The 24,247-nt window shown below is 42.2% G+C and overlaps 1 protein-coding gene across 3 annotated transcripts in view; it reads left to right on the top strand.

The window, feature by feature from the left end:
- Positions 1-24,247, top strand: part of FRMD4A (FERM domain containing 4A) — a 546,990-nt gene that overhangs the window by 329,879 nt on the left and 192,864 nt on the right. Inside the window, exon 1 of one of the 3 annotated variants that reach the window (XM_040967966.1) lies at positions 22,126-22,324. The exons of the other annotated variants lie outside the window; for them this stretch is intronic. The gene's annotated coding sequence lies outside the window, so the exon portion shown is untranslated. Of the gene's footprint in view, positions 1-22,125; positions 22,325-24,247 lie in introns of those variants that run through there. 3 annotated transcript variants of the gene reach the window in all.

The raw sequence follows: 24,247 nt of genomic DNA, 5'->3' as shown, positions 1-24,247 counted from the left end.
GGAAGCCGTCCAGACTGTCTGCTAATCATAGCCGACTGGATGAATTGTGAAACATGGGGCTGTCACCTGACTCTCTGATTATGGAACATTTACATTTTGTATGTCAAGCAGTAACTGAATTTAAAAATGAAAAAATTGCTTCAGGCTGCCATGCCACAAATTATTTGTAGCCTGCTGTGCAGCCAAACACTTCCACTAATAATAAGGAAATAAACCGTGAGGATAACAAGATGGCTCGGCATGGGGGAAAAAAGGGATCCAAATCATGTTCAGCTACTTTCAGACCAACTTTAATATCCCACTGCATACTCACTCATGTTTGGAGGAAACTGGAAGCCCTACTGAGTGAAAAATTCCATGTGACATTACTCCAGGAAGACCTCCTGCTTCTCATTGGTAAGTTGCACATCCCTGAACAGGCAGGCAGAGAGTGGAAAGGAAAGCTGGAGCAGATCCCCCTGACCGGCTGTCTGTGCTGGCTGAGCTGTCCCATAGACCCTCCTACCTGGTGCTGATGGCAGCCAGTGGCACACAGTTGCCAAGAGCTTCCTGTCTTGTTCACCAATACATCCGTGCTCTGCACAGCCGCCTCTAGACAACCTCCACATGTGTGAAACCACAGAGCAGGCCAGTAAGGAGAATATGTCATTTCCATTGATCACAGAATGTAAAAAGAAATCAAATGGAGTCCCTAGACTAAGAAGCCAATTGCTGGTCAATGATAAAGGACCTTTAGTTTTACATTCTACTAGTTTGTTATTGTTTTGGTTTTTTGGTCTTCTTGTTTGTTGGTTGGTATATATTTAGATCATTTGCCAGGATATAAATACTAATCAAAATATGTGCACAAGTAATTTTTCATTAGGTGGAATTGTAAGATTTAAGAATTTAGATAGAAAAAATTTAACCCATGAAATCCACAGAAGGTAACTACAGCCATCGACTCCCCCTCCCACCCTTCTGGAATACTTCTACCTGTTCAAATAAATCACTGAGCTATCCTTTTAAATCCTGAACATAGTTCAGTTGAGTTTCTAAAAATGATACTAGGGAAAAAAGCTCAGTGACATTTCTTGTGATCTCTGGCTTAGCTTACATGCTCCAAAAGAAGTTACATTTCTTGAGTTTCCAACGCTTGGCAATTACTTTCAAATCTAAAGGTCAAATTGTATTCACTTTCCATATGTTACTAAGAAATGACAGCTTTCTCTTCCCAGGTCTCTCTCTACTCATGTAGGGAATTCATATCATCCTTACACTCACAGTCATGTTTGCTTCAATTTTAGAAAAGGACAGCTCTGTGGAAATAACTAGATCCTTTTTTCTGATACTTTCCTCATTTGGAGGCTCTTCCATGGCTGTTTTAAAATTATCACACACTCTTTGGAGAATTCGTACCCAGCGGAAAGGGAAAAGCTGACTGAAATCTATTGAAACTCAGATTTCTTACTTCTTGAGTACTATAACAAATAATCAGAAACCAATATATGATCAGTATGTTATAAAAAAATGAGTACTCAATTAAAAATTCATGGGCAGATGTGAATTGAGTGTATGACTAGGGTCTCAACATTTATCGTAGAATCTGTCTGAATAGGTGGCCTTGTATGTATGAGAGAAGAGTTATATATTGTGCTGCATTCTAAATAGAAAAGTGGATTTGGGAGAACTTGGGTGTGCTATCTTTGGAAAAGCACAGGACTGGGTATGTAGAAAGAAGAGGTAGCAATTTCAAAAGTAAATACTTCTCTTACAAGTATTTGGGATTTTGTGGTGGTATGGGTATATTTCCTTCCTTCATCCTGTGTGTCCTTGTATGTTCTGACCTAAAGGGCTTTCTTATAGCCTGTGTAGTGAAACTGTCTTAAAATGTCCTGTCTCACTGCTGATCAAAACTCTAAGCACACAGGAACTATTGGGAGTTAGACCAGTGCTTTATGGAGATTCTCTTAGGAAGCCTGCAAATAAATATGCAGACTTTGATCTTTACTTTGGACTTCTAAATTGTGGACTGATCCTTGTGTTGCTTTTTGTAATGAATTGCTTGGATGTTGCCTTGGCCTTGAACAATAATCCTGATGGAATAGGACAGCCTATGAGATCAGAGTCATCTTCTTGTCCCACCAAATCTCAGAGGTTTAGGCATGTTTATTCCCAATGACAGAATCCCAAGTTATCTGGATCGGTGTGGCTGCAGATGCCCCCAAATATGAGGTTTCCTGCTGACCCCTGAGGAACCAGTGTTCTCCGTCTGCCAGGACAAATGGATGAACATTTCCCAGTATACACCTAACAATTCCCTCTGTTTTCCTCTGTTCTATTTCTTCACATCACTTGTATCATATTAATTATCAATATGCAAAAATAGAACCAGCTCAGAACTGAGTTAAATCTACTCCCTTTCCAATCTCTGTGGTCAAGACCACACACCACGAACAAATACATCATTGGAGAAACCAACTGTTGGCTTCCTAGAGCAGTAAATGCTTACCACACACCATATTTAATCAATCACAAGTGCACTTACCAATTGATAAAATGAAATGACATGCGGCAAAGAGAACTTTTATGTAAAAACAAAAATAAAATAGTTGCCCTACGAAGACCCCTTTCTTGGAAGTTACAGTGTTGTGCTGAAAATGGGAGAGAAAGTAAAAGAGCATTGACATTCTACCTCTTGTTCAAATTAATTTTCTTTGAAATACAGTCTGAATTATGCAGAGTAGAAAGTGGAAGTGATCATGTTAGGTTGAATTTATGAGCTTGAATATTTGCTCATAAGCAAAAAACACACAAACACTCCTGGCTGATGGTGAAACTTGTGACTGGAAGAAATTCTCCATATAATGTCTGTTCTTCTATTTTTTTTTTGGCTCAAAGTTTAAGTTCAAGTCTCATTCCTGGTACGGTGATTGAGTGACTTAACCCAGTATGCCACCACATTTGGCCTTTTTGGAAAAAAAAAAAGAACAATTAATATAGGTTTGGGCCATTTTCTGATCAGAACAAGAGCATCCTACGTTGTATGTGGCGCTATGTCCACAGACCTGGTTTGCTTATGTGTGTGCGTGTGTGTGGTGTTTGTGAGTGCGAGCAAGTACATGTGAGCAGAAACATGATTTTCTGACTCGTCAGTCCGAGGGATGCTGGCAAAGCCCAACACTGAAGCGGTGATACTGGGATTTGGGGAAGTAGCAAATGTCACAGGCAGGAGCTCTTGTGTAGAGGCTGGGTGCTTGCTGCTGCTTAGCAGTGCAACTTGGTCTTAGGTTTCGTTAACATCTGAAGAAGAAAGCTGTTCATTTGCATGTGCACAGTAGGTGCTTCTGGAATATAGGGAAGGCCTTCGTTAAATATCATCTCTCAGGACGCATGTACAAATGCTTTTAAAATTCAAGGAAGAGAGGTGTTGGATATAGTTACCCATGGAGAGTGTTACTTGACATACACCTTCCACTCTGGGGTCTCCCACCATGCTGTTTATCTACTGTGTGGCCAGATGTTCATTCCTTGTCGTTTCCTCCGTTGTTGCCCTAGGTTATCATTATGAATTGAGTGTTGCTTCCCATCTTATTTTCTGACTTCTTACACGCATATTTTAAGCAAAGAATGAACTACTCACAGTTGGTTATAATTCTGAATGGCGAATCAATCCTGCTGCTTGAATGCAGTCTACTTATTACTGACAATTACCGCAGTCTGAAGAAGTCATAAACAGACACACATGGCAGAAATAGTCAACATTTCTGTCACATTCCTCATTGTAATGATTCAATTCTGTGTCCTAGAGAGAGAGAAAAAAAAAATAGCACTGAACTTGTTGGCTTCTAATAATTTTAACTAATATCTTATGATCATTTTATCTAGCATTTGAGTTTTTCAAATTAGAAGTGATGTGATCTTGCCATTAGAAAACAAAACAGGAATGGTACCGTCTAGTTTGAATCAAGATTTGAGGAGGATGAGACATTTATTTTTAAAGCAAAGTTTACTTGCCTTGGAGATGAGTCCCACAACCATCTTTTTACTGCTTATACTCATTTATCTGTGACCTTGAGCTAGTCATTTAGCATCTCAGAATTTCATTCTATTCTGTAAAACTTTTGAGCCTTATTTATTTTCTTCTGACTATCAAGTTTTCTCTTGTTGTAAGTGCATGTTTTGACATTGACTTTAATAGCCATTACCCGTCTGTTTATTTTTAGTACCTTATATTTGCATTCTTCACTGTGTGTCACCAATATCAAGGATAGACAGGTGAACTGGCACTGTCTTTGTCAACTCAGGCTGCTGTAGGGCACAACAGACATGGGTAACTTGGACTTGGGCATTTGTGTCTCACCGTTCTGGAGCCCAGATGTCTGAGAACACAGTGCCAGGAAATCCAGTTCTAATGATAACTCTCCTTTTGCCCTGCAGACAAGACTGAGACTTGCGTGAAATGTTAGAGGGATCAAGATAGATAATGTGTTTGCTGCAGTGCCTGACTCACAATGAGAATTTACTAAATGTTAGTTGCTATTCAGCTACAGGAGTACTTATACATAACCCATTGTGTTGTAAAAGCTGTAGGCAGGTTAAAACAGAAAAGTCAGACCTTGTGTTGTAGCATAGTAGGTTGAGACACCACTTATGATGCCAGTATTCCATATAAGCTAGTTCAAGTCCTGGCTGTTCCACATCTGATCAAGCTACCTGTTAATGTGCCTGAGAAAGCTTCAAATAATAGCCAAGTACTTGGACTCCTATCACGTGTGTGGGAGACCTGAATGAAGCTCTTGGCTTCTGTCTTCAGTCTGGCCCAGCTCTGACCATTGCAGCCAGTTGGGGAGTGAACCAGCAGATGAAACATAGAATCAGTCGGTTTCCGTCTCTGTGTTCTTTCCTCCCTCTCTTCCTTTCTCCCCTTGCTCTAATAACTCAGGTATTAAATAAATAAATGAATCTTTTAAAAAGAAAACATGAAAGTCAAATAAAAAACATGAATGTAAAAATTGCCTTCCAGACCCAAATGAATAGAATATGTATAGAAATTTTTAAAATAATGATGATTGATCCTGTAGGTCATTTATGTGGAAAGAATGCTCCTGTTGGAGAGCCCAGTGTTGAGTGTCTGACATGCAGTAATAGCAGGGAAGTGCTCTGCACAGACAGGGCCACACACCTCAAGTACCAAAATTCTACTTCTGTGAATTTTGAAAGCAAACAATTGGATGCAACAAAATGATATATTGTATAAAAGGTGCTGATCTCCTAGAAAGAATGTTTATCACCACTGTAAAAGTCTGCCTTCTGGATGAGTTTATTGGATGTACCCTGATATCAGGTGGAACTGGATGAGGCAGGCAAGTGATAAAGGGAATATCAAAGGTGTTTCATCAAAGAACCTCAGCTTCTAGGGACAGCACAGTCCTATTGAGGCCAGATCTCTGATGAGGAGGATAGCATGGAGTCAGTAGCTCCAAAATGCTCCTGTTAGAGAAATGTTAATATACCTCACTTCCCATCCATCTCCCTCTTCCCAAATCTAACTAGTTTCTTTCATGAAGAGTTGCATCTGGCTTCATGGTTGCTTCACACTTGAGGGAATTTGAAAATTAATAAAAGCTGTATGCAAGATGAAAAAAACTAAAAATTGAAAAACAACTCCCTGGGTTTTAGCCTAACATTTCAGATGCCAGTTAAGACATCCATTTTCCCTATTGGAGTAGCCAGGTTCGATTCCCTGCTTTGCCTCCTGCCAGTGCGGCCCCTGGGAGGCAGAGTGATAATGCTGGTAACTGTGCCACACTTATGGAGAGAGCTGGATCGTTAGGTCTCCTGGCTTCAGCTTTGACCTTAGTCCAGCCCAGGCAAGGCCCCTGTAGCCCTTTGGGGAATGGATCAGCAAATGAAAGAGCACTCTCTCTCTCTCTCTCACTCTCTCTCTCTCGCACTCTCTCTCACACACACACACACACACACACACAGAGGTTTTTAAAATTCTGCTCCCACCAGGAGAGAGAAGAACCATAGAAGGATAATTTCTGGAGTTCTCATTGACTTCCTTTATAGCTCCTGTACACACACACACACACACACACACACACACAAACACACACACACCCCCACCCCCAGGTCAGGTATATGTGCTGAGGCAAAATTTCAATTTAGATTTTTTTTTTAACTACTTGAGCTTTGGAAAGACATTTCTATTTAATCATTATGATTTCATTATTCAAAATACACATTTGCTTATATAAGGAGATCTTTAAGGGTTTATGGAAATGGTTTTAGGAAATTAACTACTCTGGGATTTCTTTTTCTTTCTTTCTTTTAAATTATAACACTTTCCTTTTAATCTATTTCCCCTGAGATTTTAGGATCCTCTAATCCATCATTGCAAAGCTTTCTCTTTCTTGTTAAGTCTAGTGAGCACTTTTTAAAAGATATACCTACAACGAACTTATTTCTAAAGGTTCTACAATTTTTTAAAAGTCTTTTTCTCTCTCCTGGGCCTTTTCTTTCAAGTTGTTCACTCTGCAAGTACCCAAAAATAAAGTAGAGCACGTAATTGGACAATTGCAGGCGACTGGTTACTTATTAAGTTATTAGCACAGTGATGGATGAATAGCTTTCTGTGTAACAGGACACCGCAGTATAAGCAAGTCACAGACAACCACTTCCTCTAAAACTTATCACTCTGGGACACTAGAACCCAGATTTTCCTTATAAATTTTTATACCAAGATCTTCTGTGTTCTGTGGAGCAACCATACTCATAATTTCATCTTTGAAGCCTACAGAAGTCAAGGAATTGCAACTCCACTGGAAAGAAGTAGGAAGGAAACTCAACAATACAGTTCCCCTCCCCATATCATCTAATCATTTTAGAAATTAAGAGAAAGCTCTAAAACCTGCATGAAAGCCCCCAAAGCAAGAAGTTCTTTAAATGTACACTGTAAAGATACTATAAGAAATGATTGTGGGTTGAATAGGTATTTATAGGAATATTGCCATTTACATGTGAACTTGAAATCTTTTTTTTTTTTTGCAAAGCCTGTGTTGCTTTGTTTACAATAATCTTGACTGAGATTTAACAAAGGCTAGAACTTAGCACATAGCAAACAAATGCCATGTCTTCCTGGAAATGACAATCTAATACAGAGGGATAGTCAATGGATGATTGAATAAAAATACATAGTATGTAAAGAGTGATAAAAAGAAGAAGCGGAAGAGAGGAAGCCAAGGATGCAAAAGGAAAAAGTGCTGGGTGCAATTCTAGATGGGGTAAATGGGGTAAGTTGTTTTCCCTAAAGGTTCACTTATTTATTCAAAAGTCAAAGTTACAGAGAGACATAGAGACATCTTCCATCCACTGGTTCACTCTCCAGATTGCCACAATCACTGGGGCTGGCTAAGCCAAAGCCAGGAGCCAGGACCTTCATCTGTCGGTAGCAGTGGCTGAAGCACTTGAGTCATCCATCTTTTACTCTTTGTCCCAGGCCATTAGCAGGGAGTAGCTGCAACTCAAACCCACACCCTACGGGATACTAGCGTAGCAGATGTTAGCCTTCCCCTCTCCCACTTTGTTTTTTAAGAAGAAGAAAACAAAACCAGGCAAATTGAATTCTTCAGGAAATCTTTTTACAGAGTGCTTTATGGTTTGCACTGCAGTGCTCGTGTCGCCTCCTTTGCCCTTCACTGTAGTACTTTGAGGTCGACAGTGACAGATTCAAGTGCCCAACAACAATAATGATGATGAGCTACATGCAAAGCCTCAGTGCAGACTTGCCAAACTCAGCACAGTTCCTTTAAATGCACTCAACCACTTTCGGCATAAAAGGCTTACAAGATGATTATCTGATTTTTCAGAAATGAGTGGAACATTTGTCTTGATCGCCTAAAGACAAACAAACTAACTAAAAATCCCCAATCACCAAATATCTGTTGAATCATTTTAGTGAGGTGCTGATCCAAAAGTAGCATGAACAACATGATTCACCAGGTTAAAATGGAGGTATTAGAAGCAGGTAGTGGTTTGAATTCTAGCTGACTACTACTCACTGAACAAGCTTGGCAGATTGCTGAGCTGCTGAGCCTTGGCTTTCCCTTTTTGTGAAATGGGTATAAACACCTGCTAGCAAATGCCATGTGAGGCTTACATTCAGTGTAGAGTGTCAGCACCTATTAGAAGGCCAATAAATGGCACTATCACAGGGTCAGTGAGTATCCACTACACAGCTATTATTCCTTCCCTCCAGCACAATAAAGGCCTTGACCTAGTCCAGGATCCCCCAAATCTTGAGAGGGAATGGACAGGGCTGGGTCCAAAGAGCACATGTGGAACCAAAACAGAGCTAAGGCTCAGAAACCTTGGGAGTGAGAAAATTCCAGAAAACCCAAAGAAGAAGCCAGGAAGCAAAGCCTGAAGGAGCAGTCCCTGCTGGGGACCAGGCCAACTGGGGGGTAGGGGGTGGGGGAAGAACGGGGCTTGGTTCCCTGAGATATGGCCACTGGTGATGCAAGATGATTGGACAGAACCTCCCTAAGGACTCCACAGCCTATACTCCAGGTGGAGCCAGACTCAATCAGGCTGCCAGAGAGAGGGCACGGCTGGCTGTACAGAGAGCAGGCTTGCCTCTCTAGGTGAGATTTTGCATTTGGAATTGACTTGCAGTCAGCACCACTCCAGAGACAGCAGTTCCTCCTCCAGGCCTGTGCCTCCAGCAGCAGTTAAATTCTGACAATGTTGTGTTTGTTCTCTGAACACAAATTGCCAGTCTTGGGAAACCACAGCACTGGAGCCAGCCATCCAACTGGAGCTCTTTGTTTTCGGTGCTTGTCCCCGCACCCCCTCACCCCCACTGCCGGCTCCAAGAGCCAGAAGGGACTTCATAGATCAGGAGGTCACTACCCACCCAGAGCAGGGATCCCACCACAGCAGGGTGTCCAGGGCCTCTCGAGAACACTTTCATGGTCAAGAAGCCCACTCACTGCATCATAGGAAATACCCGCTCAATGGCAGCTCCCAGTTGCACTCCTGGCAGTTGTTACACAGTCCACTCCACTCTCCCACCCTGCCTTGTGATGGTCCTGTTTTCATGCAGCAGCACTTAATCTCAGAGAACAGCTCTGTAGATCATAGGCTGCTGCATATACACCCCACTGCACCACCTTCACACCAGCTAGAGCTATTCCTTTTTTTTTTTTTTTAAGATTTATTTATTTTATTGGAAAGTCAGATATACAGAAAGGAGGAAGAGAGACAGAGAGGAAGATCTTCCGTCCTATGATTCACTCCCCAAGTGAGCACAATGGCCGATGCTATGCCGATCCGAAGCCAGGATCCAGGAACTTCTTCAGGGTATCCCACACGGATGCAGGGTCCCAAGGCTTTGGGCTGAACTCGACTGCTTTCCCAGGCCACAAGCAGGGAGCTGGATGGGAAGCGGGGCTGCCAGGATTAGAACCGGCACCCATATGGGATCCTGGCATGTTCAAGGTGAGGACTTTAGCCGCTAGGCCACACTGCCGGGCCCAGGCTATTCTTTTTAAGACTAAGAATGGTGGTTATCACTGATAAAGGTTGGCCCTGAATGCTTCCCCAGCCTAAGTGCTTTAGCCTTGACATAGTCAGGTGTCTAAACATCCACCTGAAAGTAGAGCCCATGAAACTTGACTCAGTACTCCGTATGTGTTCTGAAAATGTTGGCCCGTTAATGTGCTATGAGAACACAGTGACATTTTATTTTGTAACATTGCACTTGCCGTGGACTTGCACCACTTCACACTTAGGACTGCAGTTCAGCTTGCTGTTGGTAAAATCCGGCATGTGTAGGTATGCCATGAAAATAACCACCACTTTTCATACCCTTCATGAGCACAGTCGGTTTGGTTAAGTTTTCATTTCACATTATTAAAATCAGCGTTCTCCACTCAAAAAAATTTTGGATCCTGCTTTTTAGAATTCTTTTAACGTATTTGTCATCTTAAGAATTTGATTTTATAAACAGCCCGAGAGTGAAAAAAATACATTAAGTAAGTGCCTGTTCCTGTGGGATATAGCCAGAGACCAGTACCTAGTATGCTCTGCCTGGTAGCCCTACCAAAGAGGAAATGAGGCCAGTGCAAGCTCTCAGTTTCAGACAGAAATGTTGGCCATGGTGCTCAGGATGATGCTAAGGTGTTGTCCCACAGGAGATCAGACCGCACCTCTGGCCAGGGTCTTCTCCCCACATTTCACCTGCTCAGGACAAGTATTGCTCAGAGGCTTCTACGTGTCCCCCCTCCCTGCTCACTCACACCCAACACACTATGTGTTTCTGTTCTGCACACAATACACTATGTGTGCAGACTCACTCCTGCCCGAGAATGTCAGCTTCAAGAGGGAGTGGACACAGTGGACATGGGCTTTTGGGAGGATTCATTTGTTCACTAACTATCTTTAGCACCAATGCTAGTTCCTGGCATGTTGAAGGACCTCAGTGAATGTATGTGAAATGAATGAACAGGGATCATGTACTTGAGGAGATTTGATTAAACCCCTATTTAAATTGCTCCAGAATTTTGTTATAATTACAGGGTTCCTCCAGCACCAAAGACCCTAATGACAGAAGAGCCAAGACAGGCACCGGAAGGTAGAGACAGTACTTAGGGAATCAGAACACCTAGACTTAAATTTATTACTGAGGTACAAGTCACTTTCCTCACTATGCACTCACTCAAGTAGGTGAAGTCTTTTCCCAGAGAAATACTATCTGCACCCCAATGAATTTTCAAACATTTTCATTAATTCTCCAATTCCCCTGTCCCCATTAGCTATCATGGCCCCTGCCTTGTCCTAACCTCTCAGCCCTAAGCACTCATTCATTTTCTCTCTCTTTAGATGTATTTGTTCTACACATTTAGTATCAGTGAAATCATGCACAATGGCATGGATTAGTACTTCATTATTTTTGCTGGATGAATAATATACTATCATGTGGCTGGGTAACATTTTGTCCATTTGTTGGTTGATAGATGTTTGGGTTGCTTCCACTTTGACCTATTATAAACAATATAATTGCGCATGTTCTTGTACAGATTTCCAAGTAGATGTATGCTTTCATTCCTTTTGATTTTGAACCTGGGTGTGGATTGTGGGGTCATTTTGTGAAACATTTTGAGGAGCTGCCAGACTTTTGCAGGGCAGCTGTTGCATCTTACATTCCCACGAGCACTGGGTGAGGATTCTGACGTCCCCCTGATCTCAGCAACACTGCTATTGGAGGATACCTGGTTTTGTTTATTTCACTTTTATGTTGTAAATATCATAAACTTTGCATTTTTCCCATAATAGGAAGGGTATCATTTATTAAATTTAACTTACTTACCATTAGAAAGAATAAAGAAAAAGAAAACAGGAGTTGCTAGTATTCTGCCTATTTATTTCCAATAGCAAACGGCACAAAAGAAAGTTGAAGGACCCTAAACCTTCAGAGTCAGCATCCAGAGCTTCTCTTTCATGTTTAGTGCCTCAGCATTTTAAGGATGTAGACTCCCATAAACACACAGGGGCTAAATAGACGTTTTGCTTTATATGCCAAGGCAGCATAATTGCCAAAGAGATTCCTTGCAATGCTACCACAAAATAGTGTATTTTAAGACTTTGGCAGGTGGAAAAGTTAAAAGAAAATAAATAAATAAAGCGCCGTCTTGCGTGGGGTGAGTAGAATTCAGAACCGCTAAAGAATCTATTTTAAACTTAGGGAATCTCAGACTATTTAAGTGAAGTCAGATGATTCAGGGTGCTTTTCTTAATTTTCAACTCCAAGCACTGTGATTTTCATAAAAAATAAACTTTAGAACTGCAAAAAGCTAGTTGTTGCCCCGAAGCATTTTACAGTCATTTGTAAAACCTCATTTTGATGGATATGGTTTTATCACATGTGTGAAGAGGCATTTGTGGCTTTGCGTTATACTAGTTACCTGATAAAGGTCAGCCATGAATAAAGCTTTGCAAAATACTCTTAGTCACTAATGCTACTTATTTGGGCTTTTGAAGGTGATTATTAGGAATTTTGTTTGTTTGAATTTGCTTTCCATAAAGAAAAGTAACAGGTCATCTCTGGATTTGAAAATATCAACTAGCACTTTCTGGTGACTGACAGAAAGGAATATGTTCAGGATGCTATTTTTCCTTCTATTTTATTTTCAATTTTATGATACAATTCCACAGACTCTGGGATTTCCCTTACCCTCTCCCGAATTTCCTCCCCTTACCACTGATTTCCCCCATATTATTACCAGTAGTATAGTCCTTCATAAGCAGTCATAAGTCCATCATTCTACTATTTAAGTGGATCTTAACATTGCGGGTACAAACAATGGTAGACAGTCCAGCATCCTACTGTCAAGATATATCCAACTGTTTCATTGGGAGTCCAACTTTGATTTGGAAGTAGAGATGCATACTGCACTGTATTTTCACGTCTGGATATGATGAGGATGCTATTTTTAAAAAGTTAAATTTAACAGGCAGTTTTAATTTTCTTATGGCGTTACTTTAAAAAATGTTTTCAAACCTCTAGTTTTTACCATGAAACTCAGTTTTAGAAGTGTGATGTACTCGGTGAATGATGAAAGGGTTGCTGGTATGTGTACAAGGTGAAATGCTTTGATGCAGCTGTGTATCTGTCACAGATGGGAACCAGGCTATGTACATGGTTATTGACTACTGCTAGTTGATATGTTACTCGATAAAATTTTCATATATTCTGTTGAAAAATTACCACTTGTTTTTCCATTGAAAACCAAGATACTTAATCAGCATAAGCATAACAAGATGAAAAGTTAAGACAGAGCTGTGCTTTCTATAGGGTGAAGTTAACTGGTGCCCCTCCCCCCCATTAATTTTTATAACATATCATTGCAAGATACAGAGGATTAAAGTAAAAAGTATTTCTTTAGTTCATGGTTGCATATGGTGGCAATTTAAGCTGGGCTCAGCTAGAAAGCTCTCCCAGTCTCCCTTGTGCATCTGCAAGCAGCTGAATATTAAATAGGTGACTGTGCTGGTCATGGCCAGGCTCTTTCACCTTCCTGAGGCCTCAATTAGAACAGTCAGACAGATGCAGCTTCAGTCCATCTGGTCTCCTGTAATCCAGCAGGCTGGTCCAGGCTTTTCAAGTGGTTGCCGAACAGTGTTCCAAAGAGATCAAATAGAAGCGTAAAGATTTAAGCTAGAATATCTTGTAGGCCTAATATTTGAGTTAGAATATTTTCTCTTTTGTCTTTTATTGGTGAATACAAATTAGAGCCTAATGTAGAAACTATCATACATTGATCACAGTCACAAAAGGAGTAGGTACATGGAAGAGTAAGATATGATAGCCAAATTTGCGATAAACAGCAGCCTATTTCATGACCACTGAGGAATCTATTAAGAATTCATTAAAAGATGATGTTTTATTATATTTTTTTTGGTCACAGAACTTTTAAAATATGTGTTCCTCTAAGTTCAGCTTTTGAACTTAAAAGAGAATGACTATGTCTATAACAAGACTTACGTTAAATTTTCTCCTTTAACATGATTTTCATATTACTGACAATTCTGAAGCTGATCCTAAAGAATGTCACACAGTTTTTTGTGTTTCCGTTTTAGCAGTCTCAATCAAGATTTCTTCTTTTCAAAAGTAAATAAATAGGGCAGGTTTTTACCCTTGAAATTTGTAAATAGGCCATTGATAATGTCACTGCAATAGGAAGAATTTGTATTATGTTTCTTATGCAACAGACACATGACTTAGAATAGTTTGTATGACTATGAACAATTATTTCAAATGAGATCTCAGTAACATCTGACATCTTTTGTGTGGACAATTGCTGTTTATTATAAATATATTAGTTGAACTTCACTGATTATATTTTCGACTGTTGCTTTTCAAAAACTAAGATCACTGTGTTTTCAAAGGTGAAGTAAGATATTGTGAATGTAGGTAAATGGAGAATTTAATGAATTGTTGATGGGAAGGTAAATTGGTTAAATCACTTTGAATAAGTTAGCAAGACAAATAATGCTACCAAAATCAGTTTTCATTTCCAACTGTTTACTCTAGAGAAGTTCTCACACAGGCCAAAGGAATCAGTAAAAAGCAGTCATCCTGTCAATGATTTATTCATTCACTCCTTCATTTGCTGAGCACACTCTGTATTTCACATTCTACTCTAGGTATTACAAGTATGGCATGGGACCAAGCAAGAAACTTAAGGAAAATACATTTCAGGCAAATTGGTGATGAGTGCTATGAAGAAAAGTAGACAAGAGGGTATTGGATACCAACAAAAGCTGCCAGATTTTATGTCCTTAGTAAATTCCGATCATGCAAATAAGAGTATTAATGGCATGTATTTTATGCAACATGTACTCTGTGCCAAAAACTGTCTTTGTATACCTTACACAGTGTAATCCTACTAGCAACTCCATGAGTCGGAAACTGAAAGAAGATTAGAACTTCTTAGCCTAAGGCTACATAACTGCAAAATAGAGTTGTGGTTCAAAACCATTCCTTTAGCACTATGGCCTGCACTCCTCTCCGCTGTTATTGCTTTCTGTGTCTTGGGGCCAAAAAGTAGATTACAGCACCTATTTTTGTCTTCATTCTTCAGCTAGGAGAGACTCTGCCAGAGGAATCGCAAGGACTTGCTGAGAGCCCACATGGAGGAGGAGCAGAATCAATAGATGTGCCTGGGCTACTCCTTAGGCTTAAGTTGAAAACCAAGGGAACACACAGGCAGCTAGCTGTTCTTCCGTTAAAAGCATACAGCAAGAGTTACAGCAGTGTCCCATATGACGCTGTGTTGTTGTCCTTGGCTGGGGAGGCGCGTTATTCCTGCAGGCATCTGAATGCTTCTGCTTAGGCATGGATGTTTCTGATTCGGATTTTGATTCTTGTAGCCATTAGGGTGGGCATTAACACAAATGTTATGTAGCTCAACTTGCTATCCCATGCTTTCTGCTTCCTATTTCTTTATGGCTCACCTTTCATTCTTCCAGCTGACAACCCTGAAAATGTTGTTACTTTGAACCTTTATAATTGGTGTCTCCACTGGCTCAACATTAAGCTTTGGAAAGAATACACTTTGGAAATCTTTGGAGAAGGGATTCAAATACACCTCTTCTAGGTGCAGACTTTCAGTGGTTACTTGATGTTTCTGAACCTTGATTTCTAGATCTATCTAATGGGAATGAATGTTAACCACTGTGCATTGCTGCTGGAAAGATTATGGATAATGCACATAACGTGCCTGGCACCACTGATTAAAAGAAATATTAATATAGTAATTGCAATTACAGTTTAGGTTATAGCCGTTTCCAAGGGAGTTTTCTTTGTAAAGAGCACAGGAGGACTTCTTGGAAGATTCCAGAGGTGCTTTCCATTCCTTCTAGGCTGCAAGTGTATTTCCTCTTCTTAATTTCTGTTTTGAACAAAAAAAAAAGAGAGAGAGAGTGGCTGGTAAATGCTTTCCCAAAACTACCCCCCAAGAAGTCAAATAAATGAAGGGAAATCTTAGCCTTCTGAAAGTGAATGTGAAAATTATGTAGGGCCTACTAAGGGGACTCAGAAGGGACATCCATTTCAAGATAGACTGTGTACATCTCTTTGATTGGGTCCTCTTATTTGCTGTCTTTGATTGGGTCCTCTTATTTGCTGTCAAGAATCTTCAGAATGCATTGTAGATATTCCTGATAGCAACAGGCTTTTGTTTTGTACTGCAGACTAGGCTGGTCCAGTTCACCTGTGAAAAAGTCCACTTAAACTTTCAGACAGGCTGTAGTTTAAACTGTCTTCACAGAAACCCTGGTGAAGTATTGTTTTCTACCATCATAAACTCCTCTTGCTTGTCTTGATTAGCTGGATGGATTTCATCATAAAAATACTTTGTGTCATGAGCACAGTACTTGGTCAAGCAAAAGTGATAAATCAAAAAAAACATGTATGAATTGACACATTCTGAGAACCTGGAATACAAAGTCTTAAAAGCAAAGCATTGCTGTGATTCCTGTCATGTTGAACTTGCAACAGAGAGCAGAATACACATGATGCAGACAGTTATGCAAAGTGGTAAAGGTGGAGCCGGGAGATCTGCCTGGGCCACCTCCAGGACAGAAGAGGGAACCAATCAATGACATCAGTGTTATTTGAACTTGCTATGAATTTTAACTGTTCTATCCTGACCCACACCTAGAAATTGGAAATTCGAGCTAGGGAATCAAGGAAAGGAGTGGGGTCAGACCTAGTATTCTGTTTCCATCATGTTTTAAGGTGACTTTTCTCTTGCCTTAGGTCTGAGAACCACTGTCTTAGAGATAGGGCTTTATCTCTCCTTGTCTCTCTTGCTCTTGACCTGGGAGTAAGAAGAAAACCCCCTCTACCACCTCTACTGTTTGGTTGAAATGATCTCACCAATTTCTCTGGGTTTAAATGTCATTTGGTCATTTGTTGTTATTTTGTGCACAGATAACTCTTCTTGAGTTATAATCTTATGTATCCAATGTCCGTCTCAACAAACAGCCTCTCCAGTCTTCCTGTCTTGAAGTCAGAAATCCAGAGACTGGATCACTTGAACTCAAGCAATTGTTAATAAACAAATTATCTGCCATTGTAATTCAGGGTAGTTACAGATTTTATTGGGCAGCAGGATAAATCATTGCTTCCCAACTCATCATTGGTGACAGCTTCTAACTCTGTCTTCACTATAAGGCATAGACTCAACTCTTCTTCCTTAAGACAAGGAGCATATGTTATCTCAAACCCTGGGCTCTTAAATTCTCCCTTGAACTCATTCTTATTGTTTGGTTGAGAGATTAGTTGATACCACCTTCACATAAACCTTCACAGTGTTGGAAGTTACAACCGGGAAAATATTATTTGCTAAAAATATTTTGTATTTCATTTTACAAATATCTCTTCCTTTATTGTCTTTTGCAATGATATGTTGGGCCAACTCCCTGCTATACAAACCCTGGGAAGCAGCCATACTGACTCAAGCAATTAAGACATGGATTGTCTTTCCAGCTCCCAGCTTCAGGTTGGCCCAGCCCCGGCCATGGCAGACATTTGGGGAGTGAGCCAGTATATGAGATCTCTCTATCTCTGTCTCTACCTAGCTTGCCTACTCTGTGATTTGCTCTTTCAAATTGAACAATTTTTAGAATAGCTCTTACCTTTATCTATAGAGCTTTTAACAAGATTTAATGAGTTAGTATATGTGAAACACATAATGAGTACCTGGCATTTGGCAAATGCCAACTATACATTAATTATGTTTATTAATATGTTATTGACTATACTCGCAATGTTATCCAGTTTTTTGTAATACTCACTGTTACACAGATGTTTTCAAGATCTCCAAATTATATTAATTAGCTGGTGTTGTTCTTACTGATTTTCATCTGCTTCATTAAGATTTACCTTGGGTTTTTTGTGGGTTTTTTGTTTGTTGTTTTGTTTTGTTTTGTTTTTTGACAGGAGTTGAGGCAGTCTAAATCATGATACCCAACCTGGAAAAAATAATAAACAAGTATCAAATGTAATATGAACACCACAGGATAATACTACAACACAACAATTTCTTAAAATGGCATTACAATTTTAAAAAATAGCAAAGTGTAACACAGCTATGACATGATTTGTTCCTATATCCCAGGGACCGTTATTTTGAGTATTTGATCTAATGCTTTAAGAGGAGATAGAATTCCTTCCTTTTGATTGAGGTGCTTCAGAGTTGACCTGGGAGTAAGAAGAAAAAAGGATTGGGTATAAAAACACAATAAGATTCATTTGACACCAGACAAAGCACTATAAGCAACCCCCAGAGAGTTATTCTGGATCCTTGAAACTGGCTAAAATATGAAAGAAAAAAGAGCCATTGTTATTTTCTCTAAACAAAGAAAATAAAATGGTGCAGGTTAGGAACTGATGTAACACAGCTCACTGTTAACCCCAAGAGGCCACCCAACCACAGGTGTGATTCAGTCCCTATGAGTAGTGTTTGAAGGGCAGATGGGTAGCCATGCTCACATATATCATATGGTGGTTGGGCATGGCAAGAGCCCCGGCTCTTAAAAAAGAGTGGCTCCAAGTCTAGATGTGATGAGCAGTGTCATCTCTGGTGAGTTGCTTAATATTCTAAAAACCAGGTCCCTTTCTGTAAAAGAATCAAAATAGTTTCCACTCCATTGGAATCTAATGATGACTAAATTCTTATTTGGGAAGTTCCAAGCACTATGCCTGGTACAGAGTACATACTGTACTCTGGTGCATACTGTTAGCTGTCCATTATGGTTTAGGAAACACTTAATATGTGTTGAATCCATAATTCTGATAAGGTTGTAGATACATAAGATAATTAGGCCCATTTTAGAGATGAGTGAATGACCTCAGTAAGTTAGGTAACTCCTGGAAATTCAGGGCTGAGCAATCATATGGCTGTAGGACTAGATGATGCTGCAAATCTGCCCCTGCTTTGTCATCAGTCCTCAGCTAGGCAAGTACACAGAGACTTGGATCTGAGTCACTTTTTCCCCCACCAAGAACGGGCCTCCAGGTAAGATGTGGACAGTCATCTCTTCATTGTCCCCTGGATTGGCCCCAAGTTGTTAGGAAGGCTGTCCCTTTGGATCTGAGAGATTAAGAAAAAAACCTAGCTGGTGCTTTTTGTACATGTTACAGGTGTGATTTTTTTTTTATGCCTCCACAATTTTGTGCATTTAAAAAAAGGTACATTAACTTATTTCTCTAAGCCCCATTAAATCTGACTACAGCCTCATTCATCAAAATGGCAGCCTTACCATAAGAAGAGGTTCTCTTGTCATCGGTCCAACGAATTGTCACTAAGATGCTGAGTGCTCATGTACTTTGGGTTCATATTAGGACTGACGGCTTCATTTCTCATGGGTGAACCCCAGAATCCTGATGTACATAACATATACTTCTTAGAATTTTGCACCCCTATCCATTGTCCTGAGACTGTCCCATCAGATGACCTGGGTCCCTTCCTGAGGTTCCTGTGCAGCTATGGATGTGTTCTGCTCATTATTTCCAAATGCCAGCTCTCTCCTTCTTCTAGCAGTGCCAATGCCATTCTCTATCCCTTCCTCCCTTCCCCCACTTCCAATGCTCAGAGAACCTTTTCTCTCTAGGAGAGTTCAGCTCTTGTCAAAACAAAGCCGTTTAGCTTGGGCTAAGAGACTGCAGTATTTATATCTCAAAATCCTGCTTGCTCTCTGGAGGGTTAAAGGCAAAGTATTTCTCCTTCTTACTGACTCTTCTCCAGTAATGAAAGCAAAACACAAAGGTATGTGTGCCTAAGCCATTTAACCTTGTTTCTTTTTCCAGCAGGACTGTTCCGATAGTAGGAAACTTAGCTGAAAAAGGAAAGAATCTGGTCTTCAAGGAAGACCATATGTTAGAGCTGGTCAATGGGCCAGCACTTTGTAAAAGATCCTTGTCCTCTTTCACCTTTGCAGGCAACAGTCTGAATTCTTGCTGGTAGGATCAGCTGGTCTTAGGGGAACAGACCGTTATAGAATGTTGACTGGCAAAGCTTTTCATCTGTCAGCTCCAAAGATAACCACAGTACAGCAGAAAATACACATCTTTCATGCTTTTGTTAGCATCCGTATACCTTGTTTGAATTTAATTTCATTCATTTTTAGAATAGCCTGTTTCCCATACTACTTCAAAAAAATTGTTTTTTAGTTTTATTTCTATCTGACAGGCAGAAAGGCAGAGACAGAGCCCTCCTATCCCTTGATCACTCTCCAGATGCCTTTCATAGCCACAGCTGGGCCAGACCAAAGCTAGGAACCAGGAACTCGATCTCCTAGTGCAGTGTGGATGATAGGAACCCAGTTACTCGAACTGTTGCTGTTCCCAGAGTCTACATTAGAAGGAAATTGGAATCAGGAGACAGATTTGGGAATTGAACCTAGGTACTCAGACAAAACACCTGTCCATTTTATTTCATATTCTTTTTGAAAAAATATTTGCTTATTTATTTTCCTTTAATTGAAAGGCAGAATAGGGCCCGGCACAATGGCACAGTGGTTAAAGGTCCTCCCCTTACACGCCCGGGATCCCATATGGGTGCCAGTTCTAATCCCGGCAGCCCCGCTTCCCATCCAGCTCCCTGCCTGTGGCCTGGAAAGCAGTCGAGGACGGCCCAAAGCTTTGGGACCCTGCACCCGTGTGGAGACCCGGAAGAGGCTCATGGCTTTGGATTGGCTCAGCTCCAGCCGTTGCAGCCACTTGGGGAGTGAATCATTGGACAGAAGATCTTCCTCTCTGTCTCTCCTCTCTGTATATCCGCCTTTCCAATAAAAATTAAATAAATCTTTTTTTAAAAAAAGGCAGAATAATATGGAGAGAGAGAGGTATCTTCCATATACTGGTTTCACTCCCTAAATGTTCCTAACAGCTGGGACTGAGCCAAGTCAAATCCAGGAATCTGAAATACCAATTAGGTGTTTCACATGCGCATCAAGTACTTGGACAATCACCTGTTACCTTGTTCCTTGTGTGTTGGCAGGAAGCCAGATCAGAAGTGAAGGAGTTGGGACTGCAATCAGGCACTCTGATGTAGGCTTCAAGCGTCCCAAGCGGTATTGTAACCCACTGCACAGCATCCACCCCTCAAATTCTTTAGTACAGATTTATTTCCCATTCTAATACAGTTTTATTTCCCATTTTTCTTACCCATTCCCAGTTGACTGGCCAACCACAAAAGGCTTAGCTAGCAAAGATATCGCAGGTAGGCACTAGTCCACACTACCCCAAGATACTTCATTTTTCAGACTGAGACTGTACTTGCCTCTTCTGTACCAGCATTTCCCTTTTATTTACCACGAGGTCTCTTTGAAACAAATTTCGCCGGTGACCTTTAAGAAACAATGCATTTTCTGTGACTTGGAGGAGTTAATTTTCAGGTAACTGAAAGATAGGATGTAGAGATTTCTTCTTTTATTTACAAAATTTCGAAGTCTGCTTGCCTTTGGACAGCCTGGAAATGATGCTACATGAGGGTGTGGGATCTACCAAAGTCTCTTTCTGTTGCTGTGGAGTGAAAAGGCCACTCACTCTCCTCAGGAGAGTGAGTGGAGCCACATCCAAACTCCTATCTTGAATGTGCTCTGTTGGTTTGAACCCTGGAACCAGTGGGCTTTTGTAGGAGCGTGCACTGTGCCCGTGCCTCCCATTATTTTAACAATCATGTTTTGACAATGCATGAGAAAAAAAAAAGTGAGTCTCGAGCAAATTGAACTCCTCAAGCAATAAACATTTAGACACAAACCGTGAACTGTGCCATTGTTCCTGGTGGGGAGCTCCCGAGTTTGTTTCTTCTGGAAAGAGAACATGTCAATGCCTCTTCCTCCCCCGGGTCTTTGGAAATGGAAGTCTCCAGCTCCTAGTAATTGTTGCAAAGCCTTGACAATAGCCCAGGACTCCCTTGTCTTGCAGCAACTCCCATTTCTAAAGAGTTGAGGGGAGATTAAAATTCTGGACGATTGTTAAGAGCTCAAGGAGAAGGCGCTACGCTTCCGGGCACTCACAGGGGCTCACAGGGTAGGAGAGGATCTGCTTCGGTTGGTGGTGGAGGGGGCGCGGAATGGGTGGTGGGGGCTTGGTTCGGGATCAACACCCTCCGCATCTTCGCACACGCGCGCAAGCTCTCCGGTCAGCAGCTCCAGCGGGAGCTAGCTTTGCCTCCTCCCTAGGGTGTAAGGGAAAGGAATTAGCACGCTGAGCCAGCGCAGGGTGACTTGGGGCGTCCCAAGTCTGCAAGGGGCAGAGAGACAGAGCCGGGCTCGGAGGTGCTCATTGTTGTCCCAGGATCGGCTGGCGCTCGGAGGCCAGGCGCGGGTGGCAGTAGCGGTGGCGATGGTGGCGCGCACCATCCCAACCTCGAGCACGCCCTAGCGGCCCACCCGGGCCTGAGCGCACGGCGGGCAGCATGCGGCGGGCGGGTCTCCGCGGGGCCGCAGGTCCCGGCGCAGGCGAGGGGTGGGCTGGAAGAGGTGCACTCTGGCGCACGGCCAGGCTCGGCATGAGCGGGTGATGGGCTGACGCGCAGGACCCGTGTCGGGGTGGCGGCGGCGGCAGCGGGGGCGGGGGCGCGCCAGCACCGGCGGGGCGGCTGTGGGCGCCGCGAAGGAGGAGGAGGAGGAGAGGAGGCGGCGCTGCTCCGAGGCCGCCTGGTAGGCCACGGGCCTGCGCCTGGGACGAATGGGACAGCCGTTTCGGGGGACCAGCCGCTTGCAACCTGAAGTTCCTCGGCTCCTTTGCAAGCTCAGAAAATAAAAGGTAATGTGTCTTTGTTTCCCGGTGGCGATGGCAGGGCGGCAATTGCTTATGCAGCACTTCTGTTTCCATTTTTTTTTTCTCATGCCTGGCTGGGGAAAAGGGACATGCCACTTCTTTCTGCCGGGGGACCGTGACAGTCTTTTATTTTGTGTTTGTTACAATTTTAAGAAACAGACCAGACCCCACGTGGGACACTCCCTCTTACTACCCTTCCCCCCACACTTAGGCACACACACATACACACTGAGCCTCCTAGCCATCTGAATTTACCCAGGGAGAATGGAAAAGATATTGCCGTGGACAGAGCTGGGTGGAATTAAAAACAAAAATCAGTTAAATATATTTCTGGTAGTGACAGGGGAGTCTTGTCCTGGAAGGAGAGAGAACAAGAGCACTTCAGGCTGGGTGGTAGAAGGCTGGACACAGGCTGCCTGTAGCACTGAAATGGGCCGGGGGTTCTTGTATTCCGAATGGCTGCAGCAAGTTGAATGCAGAGAAGCCAGGGAGTTGGGAAGGGAAGGAGAACTGGAGGAAACCCCCTTCAGTACGTGCTCATTTAAAAATAGCAAAGCCCAGTGCTTCCATGTTGTAGGCAGCTGCCCAAATGCTGGTGCGTGTGGAATTCTGAAAAGATGACCCAGTCCTGGACTTGCCAAGCTGTGGGAGCTGCTGGCGAGGCCCAGGAACTTGGTGCCTTTCTCCCAACACCTTGCGAGCCTGAGTAGCTGCTCGGGAGATTCAAGCATATTCTGCAAAATTTTCAAGGGGGTGGCTGTGCTAATAATAGCTCAGGCGGTGCCTTCTTAATCCCTACACATCCTCCTTCTGAATGATGCAGCCCTGCCAGTCCTGCCTGCCCTACCCCACCCCACTGGAGGCTGCTAACTGAGAAATGAGATCCCGTGCCTGGAGAGAACTCCCTGACCCTACTATGAATGGATGCGGCTCTGGCTCCCCTCTCAATGGAACATCCCAGCAGAGGCGCTGCTGCTGTCTCCTGCTTTCCCTCCTTGAGTGCTTGCAGGTTCTGATGAGAGGGATGCTCGGAAGAGCTACAGGCATGTTTCTAGATACTGACTGGTCCAGAGGTCAGCGTGTTGGGTTTTGTCTTGAGGTCTTCCTGTACCTGATTGAGTGTTCAGCTGCCAGTATCTCCCTTGCACCTCAGCATCTGAAGTCTTGTTGCTTTTCCCAAAGCATGACTGATGTGTGGGAAAGCTCCCCTCCCCATCAGAGAGCCCCTGACAAACTGGGGACTTCAGTTGGGACAGCCAGCACTGCCTCTGGGAAAGTACCCCAGGGATTGGATAGTCATCTGCTCCCCTTGGACCAGGTGAAAGTCAGCTGTGCGGGCATTCTGTGTGCAACAAGGTGCTTTTTGGGGATGGGGAAGAATCCACTTCGTTGTCTTGCTTCTGGTCATTAAACTGTATCAGGCTCTTTCTTGGCGTGTAGCCCCATTCGTATGGGAAAGTAACCTGGAGTGGCCCAGAAGACAAGCATCTTGAACCAACAGAAATCTGGTCTTGTGTCTCAGAATGTTACTTGTCACTTGCAACCTGAAGTATCAGATGACCCAACTTGTGTGCAGCCTTCTTTTTGGCTGAGGCATCTGCTCTGCTGCCAAGGAAGCCTGCATTTGTTCAAAACCCAGCAGGAATAAGGGATCCTGCCACAATTAGATTAGAATCCATGTGGTCCTGAGAGGTTAAAGAGCTACAATTACTTTAATTGGAGGCAATATTTGGACATGCTTTGAAATCAAACCTGTATCGCCGTCCAGCCAATGAACAGAATGTTGCCTGCAGATAACTTGGAAAGAAGTAATTCCAAATGTAGAAAGTGTGTATGGATAGAAACAACCTTATAAGAGAGAACTAAATTCCTTTTTGTCTTAAAGGATGGCAGTTTAGGGTAGCAATG

This window comes from Ochotona curzoniae, unplaced genomic scaffold, assembly GCF_017591425.1.
Source record: "Ochotona curzoniae isolate NIBS_2020 unplaced genomic scaffold, NIBS_Ocur_1.0 scaffold_4683, whole genome shotgun sequence".
Classification (NCBI taxonomy): domain Eukaryota; kingdom Metazoa; phylum Chordata; class Mammalia; order Lagomorpha; family Ochotonidae; genus Ochotona; species Ochotona curzoniae.
Note: the sequence above shows the minus strand (reverse complement) of the source record. Positions and strands in the feature narration are given on the sequence as shown.